The 21,563-nt window shown below is 40.1% G+C and overlaps 1 long non-coding RNA gene across 8 annotated transcripts in view; it reads right to left on the bottom strand.

Moving 5' to 3' along the window:
* Positions 1–21,563, bottom strand: part of LOC148225527 (uncharacterized) — a 183,075-nt gene that overhangs the window by 9,035 nt on the left and 152,477 nt on the right. The window lies entirely within an intron of this gene.

Raw genomic sequence — 21,563 nt, 5'->3', positions numbered from 1 at the left:
TTCCAAGTGTATTCATGTGCTCAAGGGTTTTAAATCTCAAAAATCTAATAGAATGCAGGAAAACTGCTTAAAAGGTTCCCTTTATAGTAATCTTCATAGGTGACAAATAAATTCAACACATATTTAGTCAATAGTAATAATTAATAAAAAAAAGAGTAATAGAAAATAATCCTCTATCCTCTCCTTTGAATACATGGAGGAAATTCGAGGTAGCATTTCCGGAAAATTTCAAAGTTTTGATTAAAAATCATTGATGTCTGAACTCAGCAGAGAGATCTGTATAGTAAGGTAAGTTCCTGCACCTTCACAGAACAATGGCTTAATGAAAAAAGAGCCAATGGCTTAATAAAAAAAGAGCAGTATCCCCCTAAGAAAAGTATTTTGCTAAACGGTACATTAAATTAAGCATTTTTACTCTGTTTGCTATCAAAATAATATTCACTGGAGAAAACTGATTACGAAATTATAAAAATATCTAATATTGCATTGTAGGTTGCAGAAAGTGAATCCCTCTGTCCATCTATTGAAGAACAGTATGTTACAGCCTAGATCAGACTAAAGAAAAATATTCACTGAAAATACAAGGAAGTTTCTAGGTTGCATGGAAGCAGACAGGCAGCTTTTTGTACAGCACTTATTTTGAACATCTCTCCCTTTCATATTCTCAAAATGGATTCTTCATATTAGCAAGGTCAATATCTGTTTTTTGGTGGCTTGTTTTTGAAAAGGACAGTGATTTCTGAGGATTAGGAATCTTTTAAAATTCCCATGACAGCAGGAGTTGTTCCCATCTCTTCAGTGAAGCTGCTTCTTCTCTGTCAGTTTGTTTTCCTTTTGTAATGCTGTTTGCCTGGCCTTTGACTTGAAGCAGGAGAAAAGGCAAAGATCTGGTCTGCTGCCACATGCACATTTGCTTCTAACAAGAAAACAACCTGATTCAAGACTGACAGTGGGGGTTTATTAAAGGGGCTGCTTTGGGATAGAAAACTGCTTTAATATTCTATCTGTATTCTTTATATTAACTTGACCTATTTGTGTGCACATTGGTAATCTCTCTTTAGAAGTAAAAATGAAGCTCTGTGTCTTGTTAGGAGCTTCCTCATATTGATAACCGAGTTTGGTAAATTAACAGGAGAGATTGATTAGTGTGTTCAATAGTACACAGTTTGTAGTCTCCCTGACCACCTCTTCCCAAAGAGGGATTTGTGCAGGAAAACAAATGGTTATTGACCTTATGGTCTGTAGCAGATGCAAGAAGTAAGTGGAATCACAGCAAAACTTTATTTTCTGCTCTTTGATCTTTTCCAGTAATGATTTATTTCTACCAGAGCTGAAGAGGAGCTGTACAGTTCGGCAAGCAGGCTGATAGGTCATAGTTAGCAGAGAATTAAGCTGCAACTGTACTAATAAATTATGTCTGGGACTGTTCATTGGCACTGAGACAGAGTGTCATGAACAGTCCATGTCCATACAGCTAAACCTTCTTTTCCTCTGCAGTATGGAGATACCCAAACTGGATGAGTTTCCCAGCCATACAAACACAACTTGAAAGCTCTTCCAGAGAGTGCCAGTTATCTCATGACTGTTTTAGTAATTCAGCGAGGTACCTGGGAGAGTGGACATTGAACAGCTCCCCGTTGCTTCTTAACCTTTATATTTTGGAAACACATGTATCGCTTGCTTTACAGAAGTGATAGGGTATTCCTAAAAGGACAGTTTCCTTTACTGTGTGGCACATGAACCTGCAGACCTTCTGCAGCTGTGGAATGGTTGAGGGAAAACTTTCCTGTTCTCTGGCACATTATTTGGTTTTCATCACCAGATATTTTAGTTCCTTCTCCCTTCGGGCTGAACATCTCAATGCCAAGTTGTCAGCCCTCTTGAGAATCCAAGGGTGTCCTGCTGGAATATAGACTCTCTCCTCTGGGGACAAAAAGGAATGCTCTGACAAACTGATTAGAAAAAGGTAGATCCAAAGTGAAGCCTGGTCAAATTGCCTACAAAAGAGCTTGCAGCATGTGTGTGCTGCCTGGTAGAGCAGGATACATGAAAAACAAGTACAATTTCCTTGCATGGATGTCATGGGCTGAAGCAATAGCACTGCACTCACAGGTGAGTGCTACCACCACTGCTACAAACTGGTTTAAACACAGAAGAGCAAGGGAAACTAAGTTTCTGTGAATAAAACAGATCGAACCCAGAAAGGTTTGAAATATACTCAAAAAACATGATTAAAACCAAGCAACGTTAGATGTTGGTCCCTAAAAATTGATATATTACATGAAAGAGGGAAAGAAAGAGAGAAAGAAAGAGAGAAAGAGAGAAAGAGAGAAAGAGAGAGAGAAAGAGAGAAAGAGAGAAAGAGAGAAAGAAAGAAAGAAAGAAAGAAAGAAAGAAAGAAAGAAAGAAAGAAAGAAAGAAAGAAAGAAAGAAAGAAAGAAAGAAAGAAAGAAAGAAAGAAAGAAAGAAAGAAAGAAAGAAAGAAAGAAAGAAAGAAAGAAAGAAAGAAAGAAAGAAAGAAAGAAAGAAAGAAAGAAAGAAAGAAAGAAAGAAAGAAAGAAAGAAAGAAAGAAAGAAAGAAAGAAAGAAAGAAAGAAAGAAAGAAAGAAAGAAAGAAAGAAAGAAAGAAAGAAAGAAAGAAAGAAAGAAAAGTAAGTTGGGGATTGGGGGACAGGAAGAGAGTGACAGGGTTTAGGTGAAACCATATCACCTTTCCGGGGGTGCTAGTGACAACTCATGGCTTCTCCATCTGGTCTTCTTGGTGCTGAGAGTCCCCCACCAAAAAGTAAAGGATCCCATGTTTTGGCCAGGGAGGAACGCCCAGGTTCCTCCCCTGGGGAGGGCCAGTTTGACACTGTCCCTTGCAGCTCTGTGGGTCTGTTCCATCACGCTGCAGTGCTCTGGTGCAGGGTCTGGGGAGCCCTTTGGGGCCTCTGATGGACCATGACGTCCCTCTGTCCTTGATGTGCATGCAGCTTCTCCCGGGGTGCAGGGGCCCCGCAGATGGGCTCTGCACAGCAGAGGATGGGTGTTCACTGCCTCTGACCAGAGCCTTTTTCACCACACCCCCAAAATCTCTCTTCCTCCCCCCACCCTTTGGTTCGAGGGTCTCTTCCAGCCTGGCAGCTGATAGCCCTGGAGCTGTGGTCCCCACTCCAAGGTGCTAAGCTTGATACTTCTGTAAATGTATTCTTCTTTCCCCAGCCCAGACCTGAGTCATTATGTTATCTTCGTAGCTCAGAGCCTCTGTCAGATGGTCTATTCAGGGTGTGGTGGTCTTCTCTGCAGCTTTTATACAGTTTTGATATAATCAGCAAATGTCCTTCATGAAGATTAAGCCATAAATTATAACATTCAGTCTCTGACACACTCCCTTGATAACTCTTATGATAAAGCCACACACATACTCTTTTTAATGGTGACTATTTATTCTCAAAATAATTAATAAATAAATAATTAATAATAAATTAAAAATAGAATAAAATAATTAATAGTAAATATTATCTTAATGCTCAGGGTGCTTCAAAAATCCACATTCACACAAAACTATGATGGGTTTATTTACAAGCAAGGAGGCTCATCCTTCTGGGGAAAGAAGGGTGGACCCAGAGTAAATGCTGTGCTGAAAGAAGGAAGTCTGTGGTTCAGTCTTTCATGTTTTGGGGGAAATGTCTCTCAGTTTTGGTTCCTCATCTGTAAATAGAGATTATCTCTGTTTCCTTATGTGCTTATGCTGTGTGCTTGTGGCAGCGTGGTCTTCCTCACAGTATAAACATCTACAGAGCCACTCTGAAGGGATTCTGTAGCTGTGGGAGGACTCCAGGCCCTGTAAGAATTATGAAAAATAACAACAGGTATACAGAGATCTCTAGATGACAGGGATTTGGTGATTTTCAATTCCTTAGAATATATAGAAGAAAACTCTGGAGGAATAAGGATTGTATTTATGTTTCATCACTTCAGTATGCAAGGAATCTTCTCTATTTTTAAGTAAGGAAGGGATTGATGTTAACTTATAACAAAATTGCTTGTAACAGCAGGGGTCTAGACTCATGTAAAAGGATGGGGGGAATCCTTATTTAGTCCAGCATGACTGTGATTTGGCTGTCTGTGCTTGTACATAGAATGTAATCACTAGCCTACAGCTCTGCAGCAGTGTAATCCAGCAGAAATATGGTATTTGTGCTGCCTCAAGAAGGAGATACCAGCTCTAAATGCATGCTATGAAATATTCAGCATGCCTTGCTACCGCAGGGAGTTTGAAAGGCTCGCTGCTAACGCTGGGGTAACAGTGTCTCGTTTAATTTCGCACTCAATACGGTTTGTGCCAGATGAGGATGCCACATAGACAGCTGATGTCTGTCAGTAGAGGCTTGGGGACCTGGAGTGCTGAGTAAAGGTAATTGAAAGAGTAATTAGATTCTAATTAGTAGCTGTTAAGGCATCTGCTTTCTCTAGCTTGTTTTTCCTTGCAGTATTGTGCAGTCTTCTGGTGTGACAATCCACAAACAGATTTAATAAGTGCTGTATGTTTCAAATGATGCAGATTCACAGTTCCACGTTTTCTTGACTTTTTACAAACAGAAGTGTTTTGAGTTTTGGCTGTGACACAAAAAACATAATGAACACTGTCAGCCATGTGTACAGCAGAATGCGCATCGGTGGTACAAACACCTCTCACATTGTGCTATTGTTTTAAATAGCCAGAGGAACATGAAGGGGAAATGCAAACAGCTGCCCCAGCCTGCCTGATTTCCTGCTGTCAAAGCTCACGGTGTGTCCTCTGTGGCACAAGGTGCATGTGTACTATCTGCAGGCCTAGTTCTGTATTATGTCTCCAGCCCTTTTCTGACCTTTCTGCACATGCCACAGCACTAATTGTTCCTGTAAGACATTGGTTGGTTTCAAATATCTCTAGACTTAATGCAGGTGAAGCAACCACTTTGGGAGGTCAGATCCACAGTTAGTATTACCTGGGCATATTGTGTACAGGCACTGCAAACTCCAGTGCCTGAAGAAACAGGTTGTCTTTGTGCTTATAGGTGAGAAAATTCTTATGTAAAACATATACCCTTCATGAAGCCATCAATATTTTTGTTTTCCAAATGTCTGAAATGGCTTGAGGTTCCTGCAGCTTTCAGTGCCCACGCTGATCAGGATTATCAGTCTGTCTTCTTTTCTGGCTGCAGGTTACAGGCTTTAGGTTAGTACCAGTTAAACTAAGCCTGTGCTGAGAAGGGGTGTGCCTAACCCTTATGCTGTTTCTGGCAGTATGTAGCATGGTTTAGGCTCTGACTTGTTACCCTGGGCTCAGCTGGGCTCCTGTGTGTGCCTTCCCTCAGGGTGCACTGTAGTGACCCTCCACACCATTACTCTGGTTGAGCTCACCTAACTTTAATTGTCTGGTTGTTTTGGTTCCCAGCAGAGTCCCAGCAGTGGAAATTCAAGTACATTTCACCTGATCATATAAGAAGTGTCTCCTTCAGGAGGTAATGAGACAGTCCCTGGCCTGTTCTTGCTGTTCCTGCCCAGCTCCCTGCTCTCTGCAGGACTGTGGAAGGATCCTATGGTGACTTGGCCCAGATGTGTGCTAGACATAACTCACACCCAATTCAGCAAATCCCATCATTTGCTGTCTGGAGCTTTGAGATCTGTGGAGTAAACTTTTTAATCAGCATCAAAGAAATGAGATCTTGTTTCTGGGCTCACCTGCTGACAACACAGTAAATGTGCCACTGGAAATGGAACCAGTCCTGTTTCCTCTTTAATCTGACTGATTCAACCTGATTTCTACCTACATTCCCAAACCCTGTCTTTTCTGCCAATAGCCTTCAGCAATCTGAAAGACAAAGTTAGACTGCCATAATCACAAGCAGGAACTCTTTGATGTTCTAAGTAAATATGTTGTGCTGTTTGTTTCACCAGTCTACTCTAAACAGAACCAAAGTGTCTAGCAGAGCAAGCTGCCCTGAAACTTTACTAAACAGATATATTGCCTGGCAATTTGTGCAATCTCATACACACAGATTTCATAGTCACTCAGGATAGAAATTACCCAGGAATTAAGCACATATGGAAAAAAAGCTCTCATATGTAAAAAGGAAAGTAGAAATAATATAATAATAATTTAACAAAAAACCCTATTTTTCTAAGCATTTTCAAGAGGATTGTAATGCCTTCCTTCCGTGTGATAAGTACGAAATTTATCTTTTGGTCATTAGGAGACTTTTAATTTTCTCCTTCTATTTCCATAAACACAGCCTTATTCTGTTGCCTTTTAGCTACAGTGACAAAATAAATATTGTAGCTAAATGTATGGTTTGCCAAGAAGTTGTTCTTGCAGGAGAAAACATTTTGTAGAGTCCCTCGGGTCTCTTTCATTGCTTGGACAGCTTCTCAGTTCATATGCCCCTGTTATTTATCAAACGCTTTTAAATCTCTGCAGGTCACATTCTTGTAATAATTTAAGCTTCAGCTACCCATAACCTGTAATATTTGGCTATGTTGGTATTCAGAAAATAAACATATCTGGGAATGTTCTCCAACACTGAGAACAACTAGCACAGAATAGCCCATGTCCAACTGCTAAACTCATTCAACCTCCAAAAAAAGGATGATTGCATCCAATCTACCTGCAAGGAAGAATCATGGTAGGAGCTAACTTCTGAGATGTGCTTGTAAATTCTTTGTGAAAGTGCTAGTTGGTGCAAGTCAAAATAATGCTTGTGGCTTTCCTAATGGTTAAATATTAGGAAACTGGAAATTTTTCTTGATGCTGTTTAATAATTGCCGGTTGACATATAACTTCTGTTACTGTCAATTTTGTTGTCTTTTTTTTTTTTCAGCACTTTTTCTTTCCACTAGCAAGGTGGTATCTAGGTTTGGCTTGGATTTTCTTTTTTTTTTTTTTTTAAACTCAACTGTACATTGATACTGCTTTGTATAGTATTGTGAGAGCCTTTCCCAGCTCTCATTGGAATATTTCTGGCTCTGGATTGTTTTTGTTTGGTTTTGTTCTTTTGTTTGTTTTAGGTTTTTGGTTTGAGTTGATTTCGGTTTCTTGTTTGTCTGTGTGGTTTTTTTGGTTTTTGTTTTGTTGGTTGTTGGAGGTTTTTGTTTTACTTGTCTGATTTGTTTTTGTTTGTTTGTTTCTTTTTCAAGGTCACTTGATTCAAAGTGGTGTAGGTCAAACCAATACCACACCTCCTCATTATCTTCTGTTTACATATGACTTATGATTATTGCTTTGAAAATTGTAAGATAATTTTCACTGTGGATTAAAACAACACATCAGAAATTAATTTCAAGCTCATGAGACTTACTCTGTCAAAAATATTACCCATTAATATGTTTACACACTGTAGGAATCCAGTGGCCTGATTTGTCCATTTCACATGTTCTCCATGTCAGTAATTTAACTTTTTCTCAAGTTTAGTCTTTAAGTATGTAACTTTGGTCTTTTGCTTTAAGATACAACTTTAAAATTGTCTTTTTTCTGTTTTGAATCTTTTCTGTTCAGCTCTTGTGAGTCTCCAGCAAGAACAGCTTCACTGTTTGCATTCTCCAGTCAGCATGATTTCAGCAAGGCTATCCTAACAGCCCTGTTAGGATAAACGTCAAAGATTTTCTTGCAGGGAGCAGGAAAGCAAAATACTGTTTCTGTCTTTGGGTTGCTTTTAAAGTCAGAATATCTGTGAGTATTTTTCAGTATGAATATGCCAAATGCTTGGGAGAAGGAATTTAAAAATTACTTCACCTGGAGATCAAAACAAGCATTTCCATCTTGCTCATATTAGTTTTAAAAGTTTTGAAACCAAAATTTCAATTAACAAAGTGTCTGCTGTTCTCAGTAGATTTTCTTGGTTTATATATGAAATAGTAAGAGCCCAAGGCTCAGGTTTTAAATGGTGTCTAGTTTCCAATATATGACTCCACTGTACTGTGAGCCAGGAGCAGGAATACCTGTGAGTATATGGATCTTTACCAGGATGAGGAAGAAAAAGCTCAAGCATCACTCCAACATGAATATTTGTCACAGTTTGATGCCAGCAGGCAGCCAAGTCCCATCCAGGAGCTTACATGCTCCCCCCACAATAGGGGTGAGAATCACAGAATCACAGAATATACTGAGCTGGGAGGGACCCATCAGGATTATTGACACCAACTCCCAGCCCTGCACAGCACCATCCCCAAGAGTCACACCGTGTACCTGACAGCATTGTCCAACCTCTTCATGAACTCTCCCAGGATTAGTGCTGTGACCACTTCCCTGGGGAGCTGTTCCAGTGCCCAGTCACCTTCAAATACCCAATCTAAACCTCCCCTGAGACAATTTCCTTGGGTCCTGTCACTGGTCACCCCAGAGAAGAGATCAGTGCCTGCCTCTCCTCTTCCCCTTAGAAGGAAGTTGCAGACTGCAAAGAGGTTTCCCCTCAGTCTCCTCCAGGCTGAACAGACCAAGGGACCTCAGCTGCTTCTCATTCAACCTCCCCTCAAGGCCCTTCACCATCTTTATTGCCCTTCTTTGGACACTCTCTAGTCACTTATTCTCTTTCGTATATTGTGTTGACCAAAACTACACACAGTATTCAAGGTGAGGTTAAAAGTGTGAATTGAGATAAGGACAGACTAAGAGGTAAAGCTAAAGTTATGCCCAAAAGCAAAGCAAAACGAGGAATTAATTTCCCACTTCCCATGGGCCCTCAGATGTTCAGCCATCTCCAGGAACACAGGGCTGCATCGTGTGTAACAGTGACTCGGGAAGACAAACACACAACATCATATATGGTGTGGGATATCCCTTTGGCAGTCAGGGTCAGTTGTCTGTCTGTGTCCTTTCTCAGACCTGTGCCCACCACCAGCCTATTCACTGTCAGGGCAGCATGAGAAACAGAAAAACCCTTAGTGCTGTGTAAGCACCACTCAGCCATAGCCAAAGCACTGGTGTGCTGTCAACACTGCTTTTACCACAAATCCAAAACACAGACCCAGACCAGCTGCTTTTCCATCCCAGGAAAAACCAGTAAAATATTTCTTAATATTCTGTGTAGGTAATGGTATGAATGCTCATGATGTATTCTATATATTAACAGTAATGCAGAACAAAGCTTGTTCAACTGAGTTTTTAGCTCTGCCTATGGATCAAGGCATTCTGGTGTTGCAGAGTTTTCTCAATGCCATAATGTAATGGTCATCATTTAGGGAACAAATAAGGATGGGGAGCATGACATCTTTATGACATCTTCTTTTATTACCTCTTAGAATAATCCTTTAGGAGTCTGAACCAAGGAGGCTCGAGAGAAAACCATGGTAGATTTAAGCAGGCAGGGGATTAGGCACGTCAGTGACAAATACATTTGTATCTATGTAAGTTAGGCAAGTTAAGGGAAAGTTTTCATATATGGACACTGGTTTGACTTTTGCAGCAAGGTCTAAGTCAAAACATGAACAGGTCAAAACTTGAGCCTTTTTCATGCAGTGATTCAGAGAGCCACTGTTTCTGTCAAACTTGGAATCTATGATTGATATATTTTTTCCAGGACATTTTCAGAGTAGGGATTTTCAATGTTTTGGTTTTCAGACTGAGAATTTTTGGATCACTATGTAGTAACTGTAAAGACATTTGCCTTCTAGTAATTAAAGGTCATGCATTTTTTAGAATGGTACTTGGATGTCACAGTCAAAAACATTGTTCCAGCTCATTGCCTTCTGGTGCCTCTGGAATCAGGGTGTTAGTATAGGTGTCTTTTTTATCTGATCAGTCTGGTCCAGTTTCTTTAAACTACAGACTGTGCAACTTTTAAAAGCAGTTCTAATCTATAAGAGAACTTACAAGGTTTTTATACATTTTCCCCATGGTTTTTGGGATAGTGATCAATTTAAGACACCAAGATAAATAGGAAACCCAAAAGCTTCTTTTCTTATCTTCTGTATAAGTCTTTGGTGGTCTAAAATAGTAGTATTAGTTAAGAGTACTTTTAAAGTTATTTTGCTTTTACTCATAAGAACAAAAATTCTTTTCTTTCTCGACTCCAGTGAGAACATGCTGACCTAGAGCTGTATTGCACTTGGTTTTGTCCCATCTCAGTATCAAAGCCTGAGGGAGCAGCAAGATGAGCACTGGGAAGGATTCCCATCGTGCAATTTAATTCTACACGGAACTAAATTGACTAAGGAGTGGAACAAGGTGCTTGACCTTAAACATATTGCAAGTATTTGCAGGATCAGAATCTAATATAGATTTCTGAAATGCATTCTTTGATTAGAGTGGAGAACAACAGGCAAAACAAAAGATTGCCTGCCTCTTTAGATTACTTTAAAAAAAAGTCTCCACTGATTTATGTTTATGCAAGTATTTATGTTGCAGCATTCTATTATCTGCTGCATGAATAAATATGGGCAATGTTTAAACACTTTTAACCAACCATTGATGTCTTTCCTGACAGAATAACTTCATCCCTGAGAGCAGTTTGTGCTGTCTATATATTCCATGGAATTGAAGCTTGAAGTTATTTTCTAAATATTATCTCCACAAAATGGAAAAATAGATCTAAAATTAGAAGAGAATTAGGACAGATAGGAAACTGTCAATAAGAATTATGTTGTTGATTTTGTGATTTCCTCTGCACTTGCCATTGTTTCAAAACTTTACATTTCTTGCTACCTGAAAGACATACTAAATTAAATTTATCAGCGTAAACGTTTCATAAGCAAAATTTCAAGGTTTGCTTTCCAAGTAGTTTCACAGTCCAGTGAATTGCAGAACATTTACAATGCATGGCTCTTAACACTGATGCTGCAGAAATGTGCTGAAGCAATACCTAGTTGACATTTTTATGAATTGTAGTCCTGTTCATTTTTCCAGGTTGAGTTACCTGCTGTCATCTCAAAGAAATATGGGAAAATGGGAGCTGTGTAGTGAGAAACACATCTTCTTACCTTTGCAATCAAGCTCTTTCAGTCATCTGCAAAAATGACAAGCTGAAGGTCACTCTTTAGCAGTCCATGTAGGATGATACAAATGGACAGCAATTAGAACAATTACAATAGTAATAAAAATATTATAATTGCAGTGCAAAACTGACTAAACATTGTTTTGCTTGTTATATTTATTCTGTCCTGCCTGATAGAACATATGCAACTCTAAATCGAAATCTTCAGCTTAATTTCAGATATCTCTTTAATCCTGTTCACATGTGTTGCATGAATATCTCTAGCAGAGAAAATCTGAGAAGTACATCTCAAAGGCAGTTTGTGTGCTGAAAGAGCTCAGACAATTCAAAATGCCAGAGAATCAAGGAAATGAGGTAGATGCCCTCCTAAGTTTCTTCCATTTTTGTTTTCCAACTTTCTATTAATGATTAAAAATTTATTCAAGATACAAATTATTTTTTAGAAAATAATTTTTCTTTCAGTTCCCAAAAAAGTATTTTCCTTTTTTTTTGTCTTACAGAATAGTATTATTTTGCTGATAATGTGCTCTTTTCTAAAATTGTTGTCTGCTTTAATTTTTTCCTAAGGGTCGTATATAATTCCTTTGTCAGGTTTTTCTCTGTTCCTCTATTGTAATTCATCTTGCATCGCCTATAGTGCTGCTGGCTGTATTAATACTGTGATGTTTTTGCTGACTGCCAGGAGAGAAGCTAGTAGGTAAGTGGAAAAGGGCAGAAGTGAGAGGGTAGGTTTGTGCAGGTATTTTAAGACCTTATCTTCATATTTTTGCTAACAAAATTAATTACTTTTTCAGAAATAAAATATCCCACATACCATTAAAAATGAGCTCACTGACTCTGTGGAAGAATATTTACTTCTTTGCCCAGCTGCTGGAGTTTAGCTACTATTGTTATGCAGATGCATACGTGCAGTTTATGAGGTAGGACCAGGAGATCTGTCAAGGAAATTGGGGGAATAGAATAAAACTCTAAATGCCAAGATGAATGTGTTTTGCTTTCCCATTCTTTAACCCATATGAATCATATTTCAAAATTGTTACAGCATGGTTTATCTATTTCACCCCATTTTGACCTTGAGTTCTTTATATGGTCAAATAATCTTCTTGGATAAGATTTTCATCTCTATTTCTTTAGTTCTTAAATATGCATAAAATAAAACAACAAACAAAAAACATCAAGGTGCTCCAGAAACCTTTGTTCTAACTCTAAAGGTATGAGAGGGAGGTGTTTCCCCTAATGTACCACTAGAGAGGGCAGCTTTGTATCTTGCCTTCCAGGTATGCCCTTGCAAGCCCTTGTGTCTGTGGGGAGGCAGGTGGCACAGCACACCTCCCAGGGCTCTCTGTCTTCTGGGTTTTACTTGCTGTGTCTATTTGTAGGTAATTTAATTCCATGCCTGTGAGAACTGAAATAGCAGCAGCTGTTCTAACTTTTCCACATGAACAGAGTGTGATCAAAAGTTATATTTGTCATCCCTAAAACTAGTCTGGGGAATGCCAAGATTACAGTGTTGAATATTCATCCCACATATATATATAGTTATGAGTACTGGAGAGTATGAGTGGAAGCATTACATCTGGAGACTCGGATATTTGGATGCATGGCAGATTAGGCTGGCTTTGGAGGGAATATGCAAGTACATGATGCTGTTATAACAAGGCTTGCTAGAACAAGGGCCTCATTTCATTCCCAAAAATTGCCACCATTCCCTCAGAATGACTCAGTGTTACCTCAGGCACAGGTGCTGGGGAAGGTAAAATACTGTAGACTTCTCTCCAAAGTGAACAGCTGGCAGGGACATAAGAACTTCTATGTGTTTAACTTTGGGTCCTCTTCTGGACTGCATTTGGGAAAGATTTGCCCCTCTCTTTATTAACATTAGGAGAAGACCAGCCTCCTAGAGCAGGTAGTAGGTTCTGAGTTACCTAGTGCTGAGAAGTGGCAAGGCTCCCTCTTACTTGCATTGTCATTATCCATCAACCTGGCAAAGAGGCTGTAGGGCCCTTGGCACTGCTGGGGCTGTGCAGCAGTGTAAGTACTGCAGTAATTATCCTGCTGGCAGAACCAAACTCTACCACTGACAGCAGAGTTTGGACGTCTAGTGCAAAATAACTTTGGAGAGAGAAGTCAGGAGGTGCTGAGCATCACCATTCATCCAGGACAGCATGTCCTGGTCATCACTTCTCAGACAGGTGCAGGCAGACTGCTGCTATGATGGTCACCAAATCTTTGCATAGCTTATCCTGGAAGCATTAGTGTTGAACTGGCTTTTTGCCACAAAGAACAAAGAGATGTGCCCCAAACCCACACAGGGATCTGCAGACCTGTTCTGCACTGGTGTGAGGCGTGCTCTAGGAGCACCCTGAGGCTGGGAAGCACCAGGTGACAGCATCAGTGCGGTTTTATCATTGAAACTGCTGCTCTAAGCAGCTATAATCAGAAATAAAATAGGTCACTGTAAATCACAGAGAAACTGTAACCATTATTGCTCGAATTTCTGGATATGTTTCTATTCACTGATTGCATTCTGCTTACAGAAATTCCCCTTGCAACTGTCACTAGATAGGATTCTTTGCACGACGATACATACTGCTGTATAAACTTAGTCAGTCCCTGCAAATGACTGCTGTGACTGTCTTAGCTGAGTGACTTGACAATGAAAATAGAAGAAAGCCAAAAACTCCATTAGCACAACAAAGGAAAATGCTCAGCAAATGCTGTTATACAACTGCACTCATGTATGCATATTATAACTCTCATAAATTATTCTTTATGTCAAATACTATAACAGAAATTATCCTAGCAACAAGAAAAGCTACACTTGCAGTAATTCTTGTGGAGTGTCTGGGAAATAGAGTTCTCACAAAATCAGTAATTTCCATCCTTATTTCATTAACGTACATGAGAGTTTTTGTACTTTATCTGTGTTATACTCCAAGTACCAGAGATGCTATGGTAGTAAAAGTTAGTAGGATGCCAATGGTGCCCCAGACCGTGTTCCTCTGTAATGCTGTGCATGTCTTGCACAATGTATTCAAGTGTGCAATGTGGTGGGCTCATTAACTGGGTTTGATTTTGAATTATTTGTATATAAGTACATTATTCAGTCTTTCAGACAAAAAAAATAATCTGAGTGAATCAGAAGGGCTGATTTCTTTAATTTCTTGCAGATACATACATGCAGTGATAGACCAGTTTTACCATGTAGTTTTACCTGACCTACATAAGCCTAGGACTTCAGCAGTTTTTATTGTTTGCCCATGGCTTGTGGCCTCCAAAGGGAGTTCTGTGTTCCCTTTAAATGCATCTTCTCTCAGTGAATATGAATAAAAAGTCATATATCAGAGTATTCCTTCAAATGTACATTTTCTCTTCTTTCTGAGCTTCAAGTGAACACAGTCCATAGCTGCAGGGAGTAGCCACTTTGTCACCAAGAAGCCTTCTGGCTTTACAGCTTGTGGGCATCTGGTACAACTCTCTTTGGTTCTCCATATTTCACACTGTGCAAGTACTGCCCTCCCTCTCTGCCTCTCAATGTGCTAAGTCTCAAGTGTGGATTGCACTCAAAACAAGGAGGTCCACAGTAGAGCAAAGATGCACCTGCAGACTGTAGAGGAGCCCACGCCACAGCAGGTGGGTTTCTCAAGGTGGCTGTGACCCTGTGGGTCCTGTTCCTGTGCTGGAACAGGCTTCTGGCAGGATCTCTGCACCCCTTGAGAGAGAAGTTCATGTGAAGCAGGTTTGCTGGCAGGACTTGTGATCCCACAGGACCCATGCTTGGAGCAGGCTGTTCTTGAAGGACTGCACCCCAAGGAAAGGGACTCACATGGGGACAGTTTGTGAAGAACTGTGGCCTGTAGGCAGGACTCACAGTGGAGAAGTTTGTGGAGGACTGTCTCCCATTAGAGAGATCTCATACTGGAGCAGGGAAAGGAGTCCTCTCCCCAAGGAGGAAGCAGTGGCAAAACCAAAATGTGATGAAGTGACTGTAACACCCATTCCCTCTCTCCCTGTACTGTTGGCAGGGAGCAAGAAGAGAATCAGGAATAAAATTTAGCCCATGAAAGAGGAAGGGGTCTGGGGAAGGTGGTTTTAAGATCTGTTTTGCTTCTCATTATCCTTTACTGATTTTGATTAACAACAATTAAGACCAATTTCCCTAAGTCAATTGTGTTCTGCTCGTGATAGTAATTGGTGAATGATCTCTCCCCGCCCTTTTCTTAACTCACAAATCTTTTGTTATGTATTCTCTTCCCTGTCCATCTGAGGAGGGGAGTGACAAAGTAGCTTGGTGGGCACCCAATCCAGCAAGGGTCAAACTACCCTACAAACTAAAGCAGTATGGACCACTGTGAGGATTGAAACAACAAATAGTAGCAGTCAGCATGCATCAGCCACAAGCAAGAGTGCCAACAAAATCACATTTAAAGATGATGCCAGAAAAAAACATCTTAAATTTCCTATTAATGTAGAAGGGAAAAATAACACAGAGCCAGCAGAAAATTAAATTAGACAGCAGGTCAGAGAGTAGGGATACCACTGTTCAAGCAGTTGCAGAGAAATAGAGGGTGATGCCAGTATCAAAAAGTTTGGTATTTTTGCCCACAAAGGTCAAATGGTTTTTGTTCCTTGATCACTTTATTGGGAAATGTTGGTGGTTTGCTGTAGAACTAAGGCAGTTATGTTTTGGGTTTTGTTTTGATTTGGTTATGATTTTCTCAGTGGAATTTTAGCTATAGCAGGAGTTGTGCAGCTGATTAAAGTTTATGTGTATTATCTCACAGAACAGCATATCTCTGGAGTAAAGCATAAATTGCAACAAAGATAATCTGTGACCTCCAAAAGCATTAAAAGGCTAATGTGTATTTCAGACAGCACTAATTGCATGTGTAATGGGAGCTTCACATTTCAGCTTGAATTCAGGTGACTTTTTGCCTATGTCATCTCTCAAGATAAAAATCAAAATATCTGGGTGTTTTGAATTTGGCTGAAGGTTGGAACTATTTCATAGTTCCAGCAGTAAGGATGTGTTGGAGTAGATAAAAGAAGCTCATGTTGCTTGCTGGGCTCACCAGGAGGGCTTGGACTGTAGGGGGTTGGAGCAGCTCACTGATGCCACCGAGCTGAGGCTGTGTTCCTGACAGATATTTTAAAAATTCCAGTAAAATGGAAACAAAAACCCCCTTCAAACTATTTTCTCCATCATGGATCATGCCTTCAGAAAATTGTTTTCCAGTTCTTTAGAAGAAGTTAAGAGCAATGTCAAAGCTGTAGACATTTTAATTGCCCTCCAAAGATTCCAGACTAATTAGGGATTTGTGGTTCTGTTTATTTGTTTTGTTTGTTTGTTTGTTTGTCTGTTTTTTGTGGGGGGAGGTAATGTTAGTTGTAAGAATGTATTTCCTGAATATAATTCACCCCGTTACTCACAGCCAGTTACACTGTGATTGTGCAGCACATTAGCATCCTGAGAATTGTGCAGGGTATTTTACTGTCCCAGGGCAGTTCAGGCAGTGTTAAAGACAGACCTTGAGGCTGGGTCAGCATCTACTGATGCAGAGGATTAGCTGTCCTTGCTTTGGAGATTTGACCAAAACCATTGCCCCTGGATGCTGTGCTGGAAATTTTACTTTTTATTTTCAGGTGTGTATTTTCTTGGAAAAGGCCTATACACTCAAAGTTAGCTTCCACCTTCAGCAAAACTTATTTTTTTCACTCAGTAGCTATGAATTTTCCATTATGCTTGCTTCCCTCTACTGGCTCTGATAATACTCTTCCTCAGATTTAGGTAGCTGTTAATCATCTATGAATTGATCCAATCACCTCAATGAAAGGCATTGTTGTATCTGTGGAGGACAAGGAGAAGTTTGGAAATGTTGCTGTTTGTATCCTTGATTTCTTCTGATGCCCTCCTTTAGATACTGCATGAGATACTGGCCCTGGGTCAGTTGGTGAAGCTGTGCCTTCCCAGCACAGTCCTCCACTGAAGAGGGCTTCATCTCCTTCCAATCCTACCCTGAATTCATTTTAAAGATTTTCCTGAGTCTCCTGCCCCACTCTTGATCAGTAATACCTACAGTCAGCAGTACTAAATGCTCTCAGAGAAGGCCAGGGTTGAGGATGGATATTCTACCATGCCTTGACCTAAAGCCAGGCTATGTTTAGTCCAGAGCACCAGCTCTAGATCAGAGTGTGAGTGGCTTGTGCTGACTGGCTCTGTTTGGGATCTGTTTGAGGGTTAGTTCTATGTGTTCAGATAATTAGTATTTTCTCTTTAGTTGCTTGATTGGAAGTTTCAGAGAGGATGAGAGTTTCTGCTGAACAAGTTAGGGTCATTAGACCAAGTCCTGCTGGTATCTTGAAAGAAGTTTGTTACATCATCCTAATACAGAGCCAGGGACTGGGCTAACAGATAAATTGTGATTTGATCCTTCAGCTTGGACCTAGGGACCTTCTGCACAAACAGTGCACAAGCCCACCATGTAAGTGCCAGACACCTTGTGGCAAACTAGACTGGTAAAGTGAGCTGTTCTTTGCCTCATAAAAGCATTTCACATCAAGGCATGAATGATGTAGCACATGTTAAAAAGTGTAAAGGCCCACTCAGTCTGCAGCTTGCAAAGTTTATTTGCAGACCTATAGAGGAAATTCCATACCTGCCACTTTGCACAAGCAGACTAATATTTGCAGATGTGTGATCTTCAGTATCATGATTTTTTGAACATGGTTACACATCAGAAAATGCACACATGAATGCTTAAGGTAGGCTTTTGGGCAATACTAGTTCTAAAGATCAACAAAGGAAACAATTCATGATACGTATTCCAACCATGTGGCCATTCAGGCACATTCAATGCATTTGAATTGCTGAGAATAGAAATGTACCCATGAAATGCTTTCAGATAAAGAGCAAAACTATACATTTGATGAATTAAATGGTAATATACCAAAGCAGAACATGGGGAAGAGATAACACAAGATTGCAAAGATTCTTCAGACAAAACAAACAAAATCTTGAAAGTAAGAAAGTAAGAGCTGGGAAGCACTAAATAGATTTCTCTGGGAAAATGCATAGCCCCGTCAATAGTAAGTTTTTGAAAACAAGCTTAACAAACAACTGGTAGAGTAGGTGGTATCTGAAAACTGCATTCATGTAACTGTTCCTGCTCTGGGCAGGGGAGAAGATGACCTGTGAGAGTTCTACCAGCCCTATTTTTCAAGCCTATAACAGTGCTTTCTTCACCACCCACCTTGTCAGCACTATAATCAAGTCACGACTCAGATCTGGCTGACTGTGGAATAGGACTTTGAATTCTTTTGTTTAGCATAGATTTTTTTACCTAAATGGACCCAAGCACACTGCTGTAGAGAGGAGGTGATGACTAACCTGCTCTGGGCTTGCTGTGTAGAGTGGGTCAGATGTGAGTGTCAGGTTGGTTGTTTTTCCTCTGTCCCATAAAAATCCTATTATGCCCTTGCCATTTTCTCAAATTCTGTGCTGTGACACAGTATGAATGCAGGAAACCTTATCGTTATTTATTTTTATTGTTTGAATCCAATGGTCCAAGGTAGAAGGGAGCCCTCCTATGCCAGAAGGCAGAGGAAATGCTCATCACAGACGATAGGTCCTGTATAAAATGCATGTCAGAATGTGGAGGAAAATTTGCAGCATCCAGATGCAAAAACCTGTGGCAGGAAACAATGCTGAGATAACTGCATAGACGTGTTCCAAGTTTAGATATTTAGGTATCTCAGCTGCTACAAATTAAACAAGAGGGTTAAACTGGCTTTCCAGCTCCTTTTAACCTTCACCCAAAAGACCAGTCCTTAGTAGAAACTTTGGTTTTGATCAGTTCACAAAGTTCACAAATTTAGTTTTGCATGAAGAAAAATATAAGCAGATAAAATGGCTAAGATGAAATGATTTTAAAGAGTGAGCTGTTAGACCTTACAGTGGAGATGTACAGCTAGTACCCTTGTGAACCCATTGGACTTTTTCCCTGGAAGTTACATTACATTAATTTCTCATCAACTGCTTGAGAAGCTGAGTAACAGCTGCAACATGTGCACAGCAGAAGGAAGGTGTTCTGCAAATCTGGGGAAATTACTTCCACTGCAATCAATAGAACTCTTTATGTGAGTAACTCTCTGGAAGATTAGATCTTTGGTATCAGAGAAGAGACATCAAAATCCCTCAGTTTGTTGAAGAGAAGGGGAGGGCTAGATGTGCTTGTTGCTTCTGACAGCTGTGTCCTTAGTGGCAACTCATTTCTGATCATAAGGGGAATAAGGGTAGAAGACTAAATGAAGAAACAACAGCTTGTGGTGAGAAAACTTTGTATTGAACTTGCTAGTGGCTGCCATTGAAAGGTCCTAAGTATGAACAATGGCAGCAGATGTAAAACATTTTATAGGTCAAGCAGTATTGAGTTGCTCTGCTGTAGAGGCTGCAGAGCTTCCCATTTCTGAGTTATTTTATTGGATAAGGTTATACATGGATACATAGCAGTCATAACCTGCCTCAGCTGGAGCAGGGATAGTCCAGATTGCTTGTGGAGATTTTAAATAACTTTCTAGGGAATGTTTTGCTTCATCTGTACCAGCTGGCTGGAGAGTTTCTCTGATTTATTTTCAATCACAACTTCTGAATTTGAGGTTTTATGAAAGTTATGAGGGCGTTTTCCTCAGGGTGCTAAGCAATTGTTGGTTTGAGTTTTTTTGGTTTTATTTTGTTTCGGGGGAATTGTTGTTACTTTTGGTTTTTAAATCCACATTGTTCATTAAAGTGATATACTTAGTGGCTTGGTGTAGTGGTTTAACTCCAGCTGGCAGCTAAGCTCACCCCCTTTCCACTGGTGGGATGGGGGAGAGAATCCCAAGAGCAAAAGTGAAAAAACTTCTGGGCTGAGATAAAGGCAGTCTAACAGGTAAAGTAAAAGCCACATAGAGAAGCAAAGCAAAACATATAATTCAGTCACCACTTTGCATGGCAGGCAGATGTTCTCAGGCATCTCCAGTAGAGCAGGGCTCCGTTGCACAGAACAGTGAATTGGGAAGACAAATGGCTTTGGTCAGTTGGGGTCAGCTGTCCCAGCTGTGTCCCCTCCCAATTCTTTGTGCAGCCCCAGCCTCCTCACTGGCCTGGCAGTGTGAGAAGCAGAAAATTCCCTGTTGCTGTGTAAGCACTTCTCAGAAATAACAAAAACATCTTTGCATCGTCAACTCTATTTTCACTACAAATCCAAAACACAGCCCTGTAGTTGTTCCTGTGAATAAAATTAACTCTGTCTTAGCCAAAACCAGCACCCTCAGGAGTACAGGTCAGTGCTATGTGAATTCACCTTCATGTTGGCAATGCATTTACATAGCAAACTGGCATCTGTCAGTAGGGGGATTAGGAGGGTCATGCAAACTCAACGTAGTTTAGCACTAAAGAAGTAGATGAGAAAAGAAGTTGCTACCTCTTTATTTATGTGGCATGAAAGGTTTCAACTTCAAGACTGGAATAGAAGCTGAGGAGTTGTTACCTTAAACAGATGAAGTTGTATGGCTCTTCAGTGGTACAAAAGGGAAAAAAAAACCACTTTGTCTGTGCTTACTTACTGGGATTTAAGGGTATCTGCTCAAATATATCCCTGTGGAAGAGGAGAGAGAGGTTGGTGCATGCCCACCACACACCAGCCTCCCACCTCTGTTACAGAGCTGGGAGCTGTCTGGTTGTGCACCCAGACACTGAAAGAGATTTTGGGTTCTGCAGCCTGTGCAGAAAGAAGAGCAGACTTCTCTCCTTTTCTCATCTTGTGCTGTATGTAGTCTGCTAAAACTGAGTAATCTGATATGGCATACCTGATACAGCTAATTTAATATAGCAGTGGAGGGGGCAAAGTGAGCCACTTTCTGCACAGTTTGGGATTGAAGGAGACTAGGACAAAGGAGGAAAAGTCCAACACTCAAATTGTTCTTTTTTCTTCACATAAAGTGTTAATGTTACCAAAGTCATCAGCTTAACTGTCAGTTTCCCCACTGTTTTATGTTATAAAGCATTGGCTCTGAAGTAAAAGAAGCAAAACCAGTCATTGTATCACTTTTATGTATGCATTAATCATTCTCATTCAGCATAATAGCAATTTTATAATTACTTGAAACATACTGTTTGTATTGCAGCATGCATTTTTCTAGTGATAGAATGTCCAAGTTGTAAAACTGAGTCTTGATTTCAAAATTAAATACACACTTAGTGAGCAGTACCTCAAATTGGCACACGATGGCAGGATGATGACATTTTAAAGCAAATATCCTGAAGCACATTGTTGGTAGTCATAGAAACTAGTTTGAAATGTAGTCTTTAAGTATGTTTCGCAGAGGCAAATATTTTTCATTTTGCATTTTGAGGTGCAGGTGATATTACCTTTTCTTTTTTTAGTTGGTGTTGAAATCAGCCACATATTTCAGGTCTGACATTCTATTTGATGGAGAAAAAAACAGTTGAGAACATAATACATGGAGTTCTTGTCACAAGCCCTTCAAAACATTTAATGGAAATCACTGAATATTTTGTTGTGCTAGGTTTTTTGTTTCTTCGTTCGGGGTTCTGATTTTTTTTTTGGGGGG

This window comes from Sturnus vulgaris, chromosome 1 (genome assembly GCF_052056855.1).
Source record: "Sturnus vulgaris isolate bStuVul1 chromosome 1, bStuVul1.hap1, whole genome shotgun sequence".
Classification (NCBI taxonomy): Eukaryota; Metazoa; Chordata; class Aves; order Passeriformes; family Sturnidae; genus Sturnus; species Sturnus vulgaris.
The sequence above is the reverse complement of the archived record's forward strand: the minus strand, read 5'-3'. Positions and strand labels throughout refer to the sequence as shown.